Genomic DNA, 13,616 nt, shown 5'->3' with positions numbered 1-13,616 from the left:
AAAAACCAATGTTAGTGTGCATGTCTAAGAATGGGAAGGAAACGCAGGATATGTAACCACACAATTCTTATGCAAAACAAGTGCAACAATTACTGTGAATTCGTGGTTGGTGGCAGACACACATTAGGTAACAACGCGATTTCTGAACGTTATTACAAATACCTCTCCCACGGGTGTCTGTTTCTGGGTTTTTTTGACAGGGTGATCCCTTGGAAATCTGAACGCGACCCGAGCAGCTTTTTTTAAGATCCTCACTTAAGAGCCGAACGGGCCGATACAGAAAAAGTTCTTTATTTCACCGGATTCTACATAAGAGGGTGTCCTCCCTGTTTTCGGTTCTTCGCCCCGCCTGACTCAGCAGATCCCTCGGACGAACTGACCACAGGGATCTACTCTGTATTAGAGACCTATACTTCTGCCACCGCGTCGCAAGCCCAGCCCTTCTTTCCACCACGGGTCTCAACACTCACGTGGAGCCTCAGAACTCCCCCCACCGAGGCACAAAAAGGCCCGCCTTCCAGCCGTTGGCCGTCTCTTATTGGCCGGTGCCAGCGGTTACCATTCCGGCGGCGGGCGGGCTCCTTTGTGACGCCACAATCAGCTGTTTGAACGTTCCAATTTCTGAGCCAAGATCAACTGGGGATTCAGCAATAACCGAAAAATAAAAAAACGAAAACTACATTTGGAGAGGGAGAGCGTCCGGATGCAAGGGCATCTGCATGCATTTGGCAGTGTTGCATATCTTCTGAGAAGATCAGAGACACGACTGACATTAACCGCCGCAACCATCTCCTTCTCTTGCTAATGTTTAATTTTTTTTTCCGGTGGGGTGTCTTTCTTTTTTCTTTTTTAAAAAACAATCCTCAGTTCTATTATGAATCTTAGTTGTTGATTTCAATTAAAACTACCTCACAGACTTCGCCTAAAGCTGGTGCTTTTAAAAAAAAACTTGTAGGTTTTTTTTAATGTGTGTGTGCTTGATGACAGTAAAAGGCAACTGAAGGTAAGCGATGCTCTCCCTCTCTCCGAGAGTTTATTTTTAACCTCTCTTTGTGGGAAAGAAACCACCTGCGGTATAGATCCTGTATGCTGTAGATGTTGCCCGGGTCTTTGTTTCTTTGTTTTCTGTTTCTTTGGTTCAGCGCTGCATATTTTCTTTTTCTCAGTAGCGTATGGCATTCCGTTTTCATACCGATTTTCTTTCTGGGGGGACATTTTTAATTCTCCTTTGTATTTGGCACTACATCTTTGCGCCTTGGTGCTTCGTTGTAGATTTCTTAGTACGTGTTGTTATGGACGCGTTGTGGTTTCATCTTCTGGTTAGCACGAAGAGACCCAGCAGCCTTATTCGGCAGCCAACCCGCAGAAATGACTAAAATTCGGGGAGAGAAGGAAGGAAAAATGCGGAGAGGAGGAAAGGAAGACGAGAATATATATCTATATCTATATCTATATCTATATCTATATCTATATCTATATCTATATCTATCTATCTATCTATCTATCTATCTATCTATCTATCTATCTATCTATCTATCTATCTATCTATCTATCTATCTATCTATCTATTCTTCGCCTTGTTGGTGCGGAGGCTCGCTTCTCCCTCTCCTTGAGGTCATAGCAGGCGCTGGCGAATTGCAAAGGGTTCCTCGTAAATTAGCTGCAGATCGCAGAGCGGGGACTTTGCGTTCAGTTGTAGCCTTGAGCGCCGGGTTACCCGTAGCTCTGCCAGGGAGGGATTACGCCCCGCAATCCGGCCGGCTCGCTCTCGCTGAGGTGGGGCGGAGGTGGGATATGGGTCCCTACTGCCGCTAAGGCTCAGCTAGAGGTAGCGCGGCTCTTGACTCGGCTTGCTCGGTTTCTTCCTTCCGTTTGTTTTGCTTCGCTGGCGATTTCACCTTTTGTGGAGCTGGGCGAAGGGACTGATCGGACCCCGCCTCTGGGGTTTAGACGGTACCCAGAATCAACCTGGTTTTCAGGCGCGTCCTTGGATGGACTCGGTAAAGGCAGACGGAGAGGCTGGAAAGAAAAAGGATCCGGAACTCCTTCTTTCCTGCCAGATCCCTGGCAAGTAGCGTTGGGTAAAACCAGGCAGGGCCTGGCGTTTTCCGAAAGGACTTGCCTGTTGAGTGACATCAGCTTCTGAACTAAAGCCCACTATGTCAGATACAATAAAGCAGAATGGGTGTCTTTTTCTCTTTCAAGACGAAACAGAGGTTGGGGGTGGGAAGAGAAGAAGGGGAGCGATCATGTTAAAATGACAACTTTCTAGATCCAGTCCCGAAGGGGGAAAGGAAAAAAAAACCACAAACGCCTAATTTCCTTAATTTCACTGCGATTTCTCCTCTTTCTCACATCCCACATTGTCTTCTCTTGCTGCCTCCTTTTGTTACTCGCTTCTTCGTCAACGGATTAAGATTAAAAACTGGTTTCCGTTGCCATTGGCTGCCTAGGATTAAAAGCCTGTGTTGACGGTCTCGTCATTTGCATATGACATTGTGACGTCACCAAGGCCAGCCCTTTCCACTCTCCCTCCTCCCTCTCCCCACCTACGCATGTTGAAGCTGTCCTCTTTTGACCTGGGTGGATGGGCTGTCATGTTTTTGGACTGCTGGAGTTTCGGGCCTGGGCCTTTGATAATTGGATGGCAAAGGCCTGCGGGGAGCAATGTCACCTTTTTAATCTGGTATAGATGGAAAAGCAGGTTTGGCAGCGGTATCAAGTAAAAGACAAGTGAAAGGCTGAGGAGGATTGACATCAAGATCAACTTATCTTCATTACGGACAGCTTTGCAGGGTGGTTCATATTTCAGTTCGTACTTTAGCAAGCATAATTTAGCAAGCATAATTTAATGATAGTGGCTGGCAAGTCAAATCTTAGATGCATTGCTAAAATGGGATCTGCAAATGTGGGGTTTTCAGAAAGCTAAAGGAAGTATGGGTGTGAAAATTTGGATATAATTAATCATGGCTGGTTTAAAATGCGACATTGCCACAATTAGTATCAGAGTGAAAATTACGCTGGCCCTATTTGTATCTTTCCGGCTTAGCTGAAATAGAATTCTTTTAATAAAGTTGCCTGTCCATGACAAGTCATGGTAAATGGGTAATTTGAAATTTAGGCACACACATTTTATAAAACTATGAACTATAACCTGCTCTGAATCAGAAAATTACTTATGTTCTATTATTTGGCATACTTTCAATGGCACAGAGAAATAGCTACGACTCTAAAATAAATAAATAAAATGAATAAATAAATAAATCCTATTCCACTTACTCTTATTCAGCAGTCCTTACAGTGCCTGAGATTTCCATGGGCATTTCCTAATCACATGTCTTGTCTTCATCAGGAACTTAAAAAGTTATTTTACATTTACACAGCACTAGGTCTGAAATCATGATTCTTACTCTGTGTGAGAGGAAAGCAGGGGAATAGTTGTGTTTATATTCAGATGTCATTGTTACGCTGAATATTGTTTAACCAGTAAGAATGCATTCCTGAACTGAAAAACCTTTTCATCTCTGCATTGATTAAATAATTAAGCAGATGTTTTTGATTTTGATATTCTGTCTGAGAATTATTGGAATCAAATTCTAGCACATCTGAAAGAACAGATTCAGAAAGTCCGAAGTGTAACTTCTAAAATGCAGCCATATTAAAATAGTCTAGGTTTTGATGAAATGTCAACATTTTTGACATGTTTGATTTCATATATATCAAGCATCATATAGCAGGAGTGTCAAATTGGCGGCCCATGCGCTGGATGCATCATGCACAGGCCACACCCACCCCAGCTCCGCAAATGGGAAAAACATCGCAAAATGTCATGTGATGCCGTGAATTTGACACCCGTGCTCTATAGTGTTCATTTGATCTGGCTGCCATCTGTTTTTATAGCACAGGATTACATATGATTCCAAGATGTGTAGTAGATGAACTAAGAATGCTAAGAGATCTGGCAATACATTAATTGCTATATTAAAGTAAACCACTTGTGTAATAAAAGTATAAACATTTTAAATTTTCCTCTGCAGCTGTGTAGACTAGAAAAGTACTCAGAAGTTCATCTGTATCCATGAAATTATGAATGATGGATTTGGACACACCAGGTATCTCAAAGATGAACTGTAGTTGTAAACTGTAAATGTAGAGTAGAATTTCTATGACATTACTCATGTTCTTCTAGCTATGGAGTTCTGATCCATCTCATTTTAAGAAAAATATCTTATCTGAAATAGACAAAGATTGTAAAGTCTATTTCTTGATATAAGAAATACAGTTGAGTAGAGACACCAAAGTGAGGGTGAAGCTAGTTTTTTGCATTAACTGTCCTATCTGAATAGAAGCTGATGAAGTCCACAAAGATCATAAGCACATAGTATTTTTATGCTGTAACAATGACCTTATGAGTATTCTTAGGTATGTTTTGTAAAGTTTTCCTTGGCAACCATTAGTGGCCATTCGGCTCTGAAGCTTCTCTTAAAAAGTCTTAGTTCTAAAAAGAAAATTGGTTTAAAGACTCTGACTTGGCTGATTACCAAAACAAGATCTACCTGTTTCTTTCTGTATCATTCTGTACCCATCCTATGTTCTTATCTAACAAGATAATTTTGGAAAGCCTGGGCTTCATAAAACAGGACTCAGAAAAAGAAATAAGCTATGGCTTGATATGTTCAAATCAATGTACAACCCGTTGAAATTATGAAATGAATTTCCAATAATGCAGTAGAGGAGAAATCCAGAAGAACACAATGCTAGCACTTTTTTTAGCGTTGGTATTGATGTCATCTTCCAGAGCACAAGAGTATCGTAATGGATAGAATTCGGCTGCTCTATCAATTGAAGGAGGTGATGACAAGGTCTTAAAAGCATTAGAGTCAGATTATATAGAACAAAAATAGACAATGCAGTGTCCACAGCATATCATACCCAGTTCTTTCTTTGGTCCTCATCAGGCTCATAGTCTTATCTAACTTGTAAAAGATTTTAAAAACAAAAGTAAATAGAACAGTGGCTCATTGTCCCACCTGCTAGCCTCATATTTATTTCCTGAAGTGATTTTTTGGGGAGCTATAAGTGTTGGAAAGCTAGAGAGCATGCTGAGAGGCATTTACTTTCTGATAAATGTAGAAATATAGAGATATAAGTGGCCACATTTCTAGCATAATTATTTTGTGATTAGGTAAGTTTCATATAGCAGCTATTTTATAAGTACAGGTAGTCCTTGACTTACAACAGTTCATTTAGTGGCTGTTCAAAGTTACAACAGCACTGAAAAAAATGACTTACGACTGTTTTTCACACTTATGATCGTTGCAGCATTCTCACCGTCATGTGATCAAAATTCAGATGGTTGACAACTGAGTTAAAGTTATGATGGTTGCAATGTCCCAGGATCAGGTGATCACCTTTTGAGACCTTCTGACAAACAAAGTCAATGGAGAAGCTAGATTCACTTAACAACGGTATTACTAACTTAAAAACTGCAGCAATTCACTTAACAACTATGGCAAGAAAGGTCGTAAAATGGGACAAAACTCACTTAACATTTGTCTCACTTAGGAACAATAAGTTTGGGTTCAATTGTGGTTGTAATTTGATAACTACCCGTGTGCCTAATGCATTTTCACAAAATTCAAAATATGCCCTCTGCCAAAAATGTTGCCTATTAAATACAGAACAGATCAATAATTTTTAAAAAATTAAGATGCATGAATACAGACTTCTTTTTCTTTGATATAATTTATTCTTGTCTCTGTTTAAAAATTAACCCTTCTTTCCAATCGTGAGCGATTGGATTTCTATTAACTGAATTACTTTTCTTAAAACTTTACAGTTTCTATACATTCATATTATGCAGTTCAACACCCTGAACTGTCAGGAAAGTGTGTACAGAATTCCAGCCACTTGTGTGGTACTGCTACTCTTGATAAGGAATCATTATGTAAATATTTAAGATAAGCTCCTGTCCTCCAAAGTTGTTACTACACTGATACCAAGATTCCTTCCTACAAGCTGTGTAGTTTTCAGGCAGATCCTAAATGCTAAACAGAAAAGTCTCTTTCTGCCTCTCCCTCTCTCTCCTTGGTATCATGTAGTAACAACTCTGAAACATAGGAGGTTATCTTACTCTCTGCATCTCTTTGCCAAATATTATTTTTTAGTTTTTTCTCCCAATTTTTCAAGGGCAAAAATATGGAAGAATAATCAAAATGAAATAAGAAATTGATTTCCTATCTAAATTATGCACCAAACACCTTTCTGCAGCTTGAGAGCCTGCACATATATTGGGATTCAATTAGACTAGCTAAGAAATGTGAGAACTGCAATCCCCACTTTTCTGAGGGTACCAGAATTGTGCTACAGAGTTTAGTTCTCCAATAGCCAGTTCAGCTTTTGTCTTTTTTTGTTGCTTGTAGAATAAATAATAGATGTTTTCCTGGGCGATATCAACTTTTGCATTCATACACTTTTAGTGCTATTGATAAAGTGAATGAGATTATATATTGCATTTCCATTTTCTTACACACTAAGAAACTTTGCAGTATATATTGGTATTACATTTTAAACCTGGCCTGTTTATTGCCTCATACAATTAAGCAATATGAGAACATTTTGTGTATAAATTATCATCTTTCTGATAACGTTTAACAGAGGATTTCAGAGTGTATTGGTCATAAGCACTGACAGCCATTTGATTATTTAGAATTACAGTTATCTGTTTTACATCTTTGTCCTGTCCAATGGATAATCTAATACATTCAAAATTACCAGATGAGGTTGGAATTAAGGATAATAACAGTAAAATAAAAGTGAGCTAGGAAAGTATGTGAATATTGTAATTCCACAACATTTCCCTTGAAAGATAAAGAATTTGTATTGGCTACAACTCTTTCTTTTTTGCTATCGGTACAGCTAGTCCTCTATTTATGACCATTTGTTTAACAATTGTTCAAAATTGCAACACTCTTTTTAAAAAAGGACTTATGATTGGTTCCTGCACTTATGACTGTTGCAGCATCCCCACAGTCAGGTGATCACAATCCAGGTGCTTGGTAACCAGTATGTATGTGTGATGGTGCAGCATCCTGGGGTGACATGATTGTCATTTGCAACTTTCCCAGCCAGCTTTTGACGAAGACAATGGGTGGAGCTGGATTCACTTGTGATTAACCACAGCAAAAAGATAAAATGTAAAACTGGGCCTGACTCACTTAATTACTACATTCTTAATCCTGGAAGTTCTTCATTGTGGTCATAAGCCACAAATAGTATTGCTACTAATTAGATACACTTTTTTAGTTAAAGTTAAGAGAAGGCACTCCACTCTTATATCCAGAAACATTTAATTAGGATAAGCTTTTCCCCACCTCACTCACAAGTCTAGATCAATTCCTGACTGGGAAGAGGGAAGTGATGCTCACATAAATTTGTGACAAAATTAAATTATCCCTCATGTGAGTGATGCATGTAGACAAAGCAAACCAGAAGGAAGATCTAGAAGCAGTGTATGGTAAAGTTGTACAAACATTAGAGACAGGGCAAGTTTTTAAGCCTTTCTACTTTTACAGAAAAACAAAATTTAGTAGTTGATGCTTTTCCATTTCTCAAGTTGTATAATTGGACTGATAAAGCTGGCATTATGCTTTGACGGTGATTCAAGGGGATTGTCCCTTAGGCAAGCCTCCATGAAGATTGCTTCCAATCAATGAAGAAACCATGCAGCTTTCCTTCCCTTGGGACAATGGCTTTTGCATGCAGATAGAAATGATTGTGATATGGATCAGTCATCTGATGCAGTTTGGCGTCACTTTGTCTCCATCAAGGAAGAGCAACTTGCCAAATATAAATTTTTATTTTTTAAAAAAGGAAGAGCAATATGCCTTTTCAAGATGAATCATCTTGGTAAGGCAGATCCATACCCACTATTGTTCAAACAGAGGTGGGTGGGGCTTTTGTCAAACAGAACATCCTGTTTGCTGGTCCTTCCTTAAAAAGAAGATTGGGCTAGATCAGGGGTGTCAAACTCAAGGGGTGCTTATACCTGGCCCACTGTGCCGGTCTGGAAATAGCAAAGGACTGGCCTGTGGTGCCACTGGTAGTCAAAATGGGGCTCGGAGTCATGTGTGGCCCCACCGCACCCTGTTTTTGGCCTGGATGGCCACCTGCAGCGCTTTGTTGGCCAAAACAGGCATGGAGGGGGCCACATGAGCCCCCTTCCACTCCATTTTGGCCAGCAAAGTTCTGCAGAAGGCCGCGCACAACCCCTCCACACACCGTTTTGGCCAGCAAAGTGCTGCAGGAGGGGCAGGGGTGGGATTCTACTGGTTCGCACCTATTCACTAGAACTGGTTGTTAACATTCTAAGCAATTCAGAGAACTGGTTGTTAGAAGAAATTACTGGCCTAATCCTGTAAGGAAGGCAGGAAGGAAACATTCTGGTGTTGCTTACAGAAACTGCCTCTCCATTAACCCTTATTACATTCTTGGCAGGACTAGACTTCCTGTTTCAGGAACTTCTCGAGGTTTTTTTTTCCTCCTTTGCTGGTACTTTGCTTATGTGGAGTGACCATTCAAAGTTACAATGGCACTGAAAAAATGACTTATGACCCTTTTTCACACTTAACGACTGTTGCAGCATCCCCACAGTCATGAGAGGCCAGGCGAGGAGATGCGTGCCTCAATGTGAGTGATGTTGAGTTGGCCACACCCAGCCAGTCACATGACCACCGACTAAGCCACACCCACAGAACCGGTTGTTAAAAAATTTGAATCCCACCCATGAGGAGGGGTCCTTCCTGTCTCCCATCTCCAGCTGGCCCTCGGAGGAGAACTACAATGCTGATCTGGCCCTTGAGGAAATCCAGTTTGACACCCCTGGGCTAGAAAGCCTGCAAGATTTTGATTCTATGTTAAAGCTATGATTCTCGGTTAATCTGCACAATACAGAGTTTTCAAGACACCAGTGTGGGCAGGCAAAACTATCTAAATGAGTTGTTTCCCACTACATACCGAAGATCTTCCTCGGGAACCATGTTTTAGAACAATTGGGTGTTTCTGAAAGGTTTGGAGTTTGGTGAAGGAGATTACCCAGTGTATTTTAAGTTATATACCAGAGCTTGGAAGGCTGTAACTGGTCCTTACGATGGAAAGGAGAGGAAAGTCACTGTCTCCCATGAGTTTAATCTCGTCTCCTTACAACAGATGGCTATTAAGCTTACTGACCCATAATCTCAATGGTATCATTTCCTCCTCCCCCTTGGAAGGGAAAGGGGGACGCATATGGTTATTCCCCCATCCAGCCTTTTCCTGGGGCAGATGCTTTCAGAACTAGGTCATCTGCAGATGTCTACTCAGCAGCTTTATTTTGCTCAGCACAGCCAAATTTTTAATATTTCTGATCCTGAAGGCATCTAATCTAGATCAGGGGTGTCCAACCTTGGTAACGTTAAGCCTGGAGGACTTCAACTCCCAGAATTCCCCAGCCAGCTGGCTGGGGAATTCTGGGAGTTGAAGTCCTCCAGGCTTAACATTACCAAGGTTGGACACCCCTGATGTAGATGTTCACAAGTAAACCCTGCCATGTCATGCAGTTTAAGGGGATTCTCAGGGCCAGCACAGAAGAGCTGGCATAATATAAAGAGTATGGCTACTATTTATGATTAATTTTATTTTGCTACAGATGGGACTTTCAATTAAATGCAGCAGTTGTACAAGGCTCTTGTTAGTGTTTCATCCAGCTCTGCTTTTTTCAGAGTAGTCTGTTCCAAGGGATCTGTGGGGAAGGGTCAAAAAATCAAGATGGTTTCTGTGACTGTACATTATACAATATCTATAAAAATGGGGACGGGATGGTGGTGTTTCAGTTGCTTAGTTGTGGCCACTGTCTTGCCTTTTTCACACACACACCACACTCAAATGCTCATGTTCTTTTCTATTTTTCTTCTCTAATGCTTGAAAATCAGTGAGGCTTTTCAGTTTTCAGTGTACTATTTTGGAGGCTTTTCCCACTACTGAATATTTTTTTATATTCTGTACACCTTCATTTTAATGGATCTATTCTAAAAAAAAAAAAAGGAAAACACCTTTGAATCAAGCTTTATTTTTGCTCAGTTCACAGGCACGTTCATGTATCTCTTTTGGTAATATTAATGTGGGTTGCCACTGACATTTTCCTGGGTGTTTTGCAGATATTTCCTGGTGGTCTTCTAAGTGTTAACTGAATTCACTGGTTATCTTTTAGATAAAGGAAGCCAAGTGCTGCCATCAGTCTGGGTGAGTGCCTTAGGTCTTGCGCTAAATTTGGTACTCATCCACTGTGTATACAAATTAATTAACAGCATTAGTTTGTGTCTGTATGTGTCTGTGTTTGTGGCCCTGGATCTTTGGTTCTCCCCAAGCACAGGTCATGTGTCATCTTTGACTCTGGACAAGGAGCCTTCCCCTGGACTAAGCTGATGTGCAATTTAGGAGTCCTCCGGGACTCACAGCTCCTGCTCAAGGTATTAGGTGGCAGCTCTGGCTAGTGAGGCCTGTGCTTAGTTTTGTCATGTGTGTAAATTTCACCCTTTCCTGGACTGGGAGGCCTTGCTCAGAGTTATTCATGCTTTGGTCACTTCCCATATTTATTTCTACAACACACATTACAAGGAGCTGCCATAGAAAAACATTTGGAAATTACAAGTGATGTATAATGTGGCAGCTTATGCAGTGATTGATGATACTCCTAGGTTTACCCATGTTACATCCTTGTTGCGCAAGTTGTACTGGATCCCAGTTTCTTTCCAGGTGCAATTCAAAGTGCTATTTATTACTTTTAAAGCCCTACATGACATGGGGTCAGGTTTAGTGTGAAGCTGCCTCTCCCCAAGAACATCTGCCCATTCTATCAGATTGAATAGGATGGGCACATTCTTAGTCTCTTCCCATAAGTGTTGCCATCTATGAGATCTGGGAAGTTGCCTTTTTCATTGCAGCCACCGCCCTATGGAGCCCTGAGATTTGGCAGGTCCCCACAATATTAAACTTCCCAAAAAGCATTCACAACCTGGCTTTCCCCCTCAAGCGTTAGGACAGAGTGAGTTAAGTTTAGTTATGGTACCAGGATTTATTTATTTTTATTTTTATATCTTTGGTTTTAATATTTTTATTGTACAGGTGTGGTTTTATCTCTTTCAATCTGCATTTCCCCCCATCCTCACTTTGAATGGTCAACATAACAGTAATAACAGTATTATCAGGATTAGCAGATATTAATCCTCTCCCTAAACACTTTTCAACTGCAAGTGTATTTTACTTTCCAATTTAAGAGGGAACTTTGTAAGATCTCTTGATAAGAGCCTTGTCACTGAAATAATGGTGAAATGGAAGGATTCACCCCACTTGATAATGTAATTCCAATCCACATTTAAATTTAAATACATCTCTCTGGTCCAAATTAAACATAAATATGATCAATCTCTGTGGCTCAAAGTATGTCATTTCTACCACTCCAAATAAATGCAAGGTAGATAGCATGTTATGTTTGTGAAGTGAAATCTTACAGATGCCTTCGTAAGAGAATGCTCTGTTGAATTCTAACATCTTCTATCAGAAGACCATAGATTTCAGTCAGATTCCATGTGCCCATCCATATGTTTTTCATTGTAATAAAAGCTGGTAGAAAGGCTGTGTTTTTTGGCAAGTAACAACTCTGGTTATTGTCCCATTTGTTGGTTTTATTTGCAAATATGCAATATGAGCCAGCAGTGTGCTGCAGCTGCCAAGAAAGCCAACATAGTCCTAAGCTGCATTAACAGAGGGATAGAATCAAGATCACATGAAGTGTTAATACCACTTTATAATGCCTTGGTAAGGCCACACTTGGAATACTGCATCCAACTTTGGTCGCCACAGAGTAAAAAAGATGTTGAAACTCTAGAAAGAGTGCATAGAAGAGCAACAAAGATGATTAGGGGACTGGAGGCTAAAACATATAAAGAACGGTTGCTGGAATTGGATATGTCAAGTTTAATGAAAAGAAGGAATGGGATGACATGATAGCAATGTTCCAATATCTCAGGAGCTGCCACAAAGAAGAGGGAGTCAAACTATTCTCCAGAGCATCTGAGGGCAGGACAAGAAGCAATGGTGGAAACTAATCAAGGAGAGAAACAACCTAGAACAAAGAACTTTCCTGAATGTTAGAACAATTAATCAGTGAAGCAACTTGTTTGCAAAAGTTGTGAATGGTCCAACACTGGAAGTTTTCCAGAAGAGATTGGTCAACAATTTGCCTGAAATGATATAGGGTTTCCTGCCTAGGCAGGGGGTTGGAGTCAAAGACCTCCAAGGTCCTTTCCAACACTTATTCTGTTAACATCCTTCATTCCTTCAGATCTGATGTAGATTTCCTAAAATGCTTTCCTGGCCCCATTTCCTTTTTAAATATAACTTCCATTTGTGTGTGTTTTAATCTTTTTTCGCTTCTTTGAAATTTAATTAAAGAAGCAACTCTCCAGAGCTCACATGGCAGACGGTTCATGGAACTATATTTGCTTGTAGGTACCAGAAGTGTATCAAAAGATCTGAAAGCAAGACCTCTCTTTTCCCTTTTTGGTGGAGAAAAGAAATGATTAGGCAAGTTTTAGATTCATCAGCTGAGCCAAAAAATAAATAAATGAGAGCATCAAGTGAATTTCAGAGCTTCATTACTGGAGATTTCTACAATGAAATCCTGAATTTAGGATGTATAGTATCCTTCAGCCCATTTAACATTCTAGGTCAGTGATGGTTAATCTTTTCCATGTCGTGTGCCGAAAGTGCATGCAATGCACGCGCCCCCCTCCCTGCGCATGTGCATGCATCACATGCCTCTGTGCAGGGGTAGGATTCAAATTTTTTAACAACCAGTTCTGTGGGCGTGGCTTAGTTGGTGGGTATGCCTTGGTGGTCATGTGACTGGCTGGGCGTGGCCAACTCAATATCATTCACATCGAGGCACGCATCTCTTCGCCTGGCCTCTCGTGACTGTGGGGATGCTGCAATAGTTGTAAGTGTGAAAAAGGGTCATAACTCACTTTTTTCAGTGCCATTGTAACTTTGAATGGTCACTCCACACAAGCAAAGTACCAGCAAAGGAGGGAAAAAAAACTCCAGATAAGTTCCAGAGACAGGAAGTCTAGTCCTACCATGAATGTAATAAGGGTTAACGGAGAGGCAGTTTCTGTAAGCAACACCAGAATGTTTCCTTCCTGCCTTCCTTACAGGATTAGGCCAGTAATTTCTTCTAACAACCGGTTCTCCGAACTGCTTAGAATGTTAACAACCGGTTCTAGCGAATAGGTGCGAACCAGTAGAATCCCACCACTGCCTCTGTGTATGTGCACTTGATCCCCCATGCCACGTGCCTCTGCACATGCATGACTCTTTCCTGTGCGCCCTGTGCCTCTGCACATGTGTACACAATTCCCGATGCACCCTAACCCTGCTCATGCATGCGCATCTCCCCTGCGTGCATCTCTCCCCAAGCATGCATGGCAGATACCCAACAATCAGCTGGCTGGCAGGGGGCATGTGCGCATGCACAGTGGGGTTCTTTCGGGTGACCTCTCGCGTGCCAGCAGAAATGGCTC

At 41.0% G+C, this 13,616-nt stretch overlaps 1 protein-coding gene across 8 annotated transcripts in view; it reads left to right on the top strand.

The window, feature by feature from the left end:
• Window positions 1-593: 593 nt before the first annotated feature.
• The window catches only part of TP53INP2 (tumor protein p53 inducible nuclear protein 2), a 31,065-nt gene continuing 18,042 nt past the window's right edge, over window positions 594-13,616 (top strand). For 4 of the 8 annotated variants that reach the window (XM_087959421.1, XM_026681670.2, XM_087959418.1 and 1 more), the window contains exon 1: window positions 594-1,003. The gene's annotated coding sequence lies outside the window, so the exon portion shown is untranslated. Of the gene's footprint in view, window positions 1,004-1,821; window positions 2,082-5,327; window positions 5,469-13,616 lie in introns of those variants that run through there. The other 4 variants (XM_087959420.1, XM_026681669.2, XM_087959419.1 and 1 more) reach the window with 4 other exon arrangements.

The sequence above is a fragment of the Notechis scutatus genome, chromosome 3, assembly GCF_049901735.1.
Source record: "Notechis scutatus isolate UNSWTSFEM ecotype Mainland chromosome 3, rNotScu1.2, whole genome shotgun sequence".
NCBI classification, from domain to species: Eukaryota; Metazoa; Chordata; class Lepidosauria; order Squamata; family Elapidae; genus Notechis; species Notechis scutatus.
Note: the sequence above shows the minus strand (reverse complement) of the source record. Positions and strands in the feature narration are given on the sequence as shown.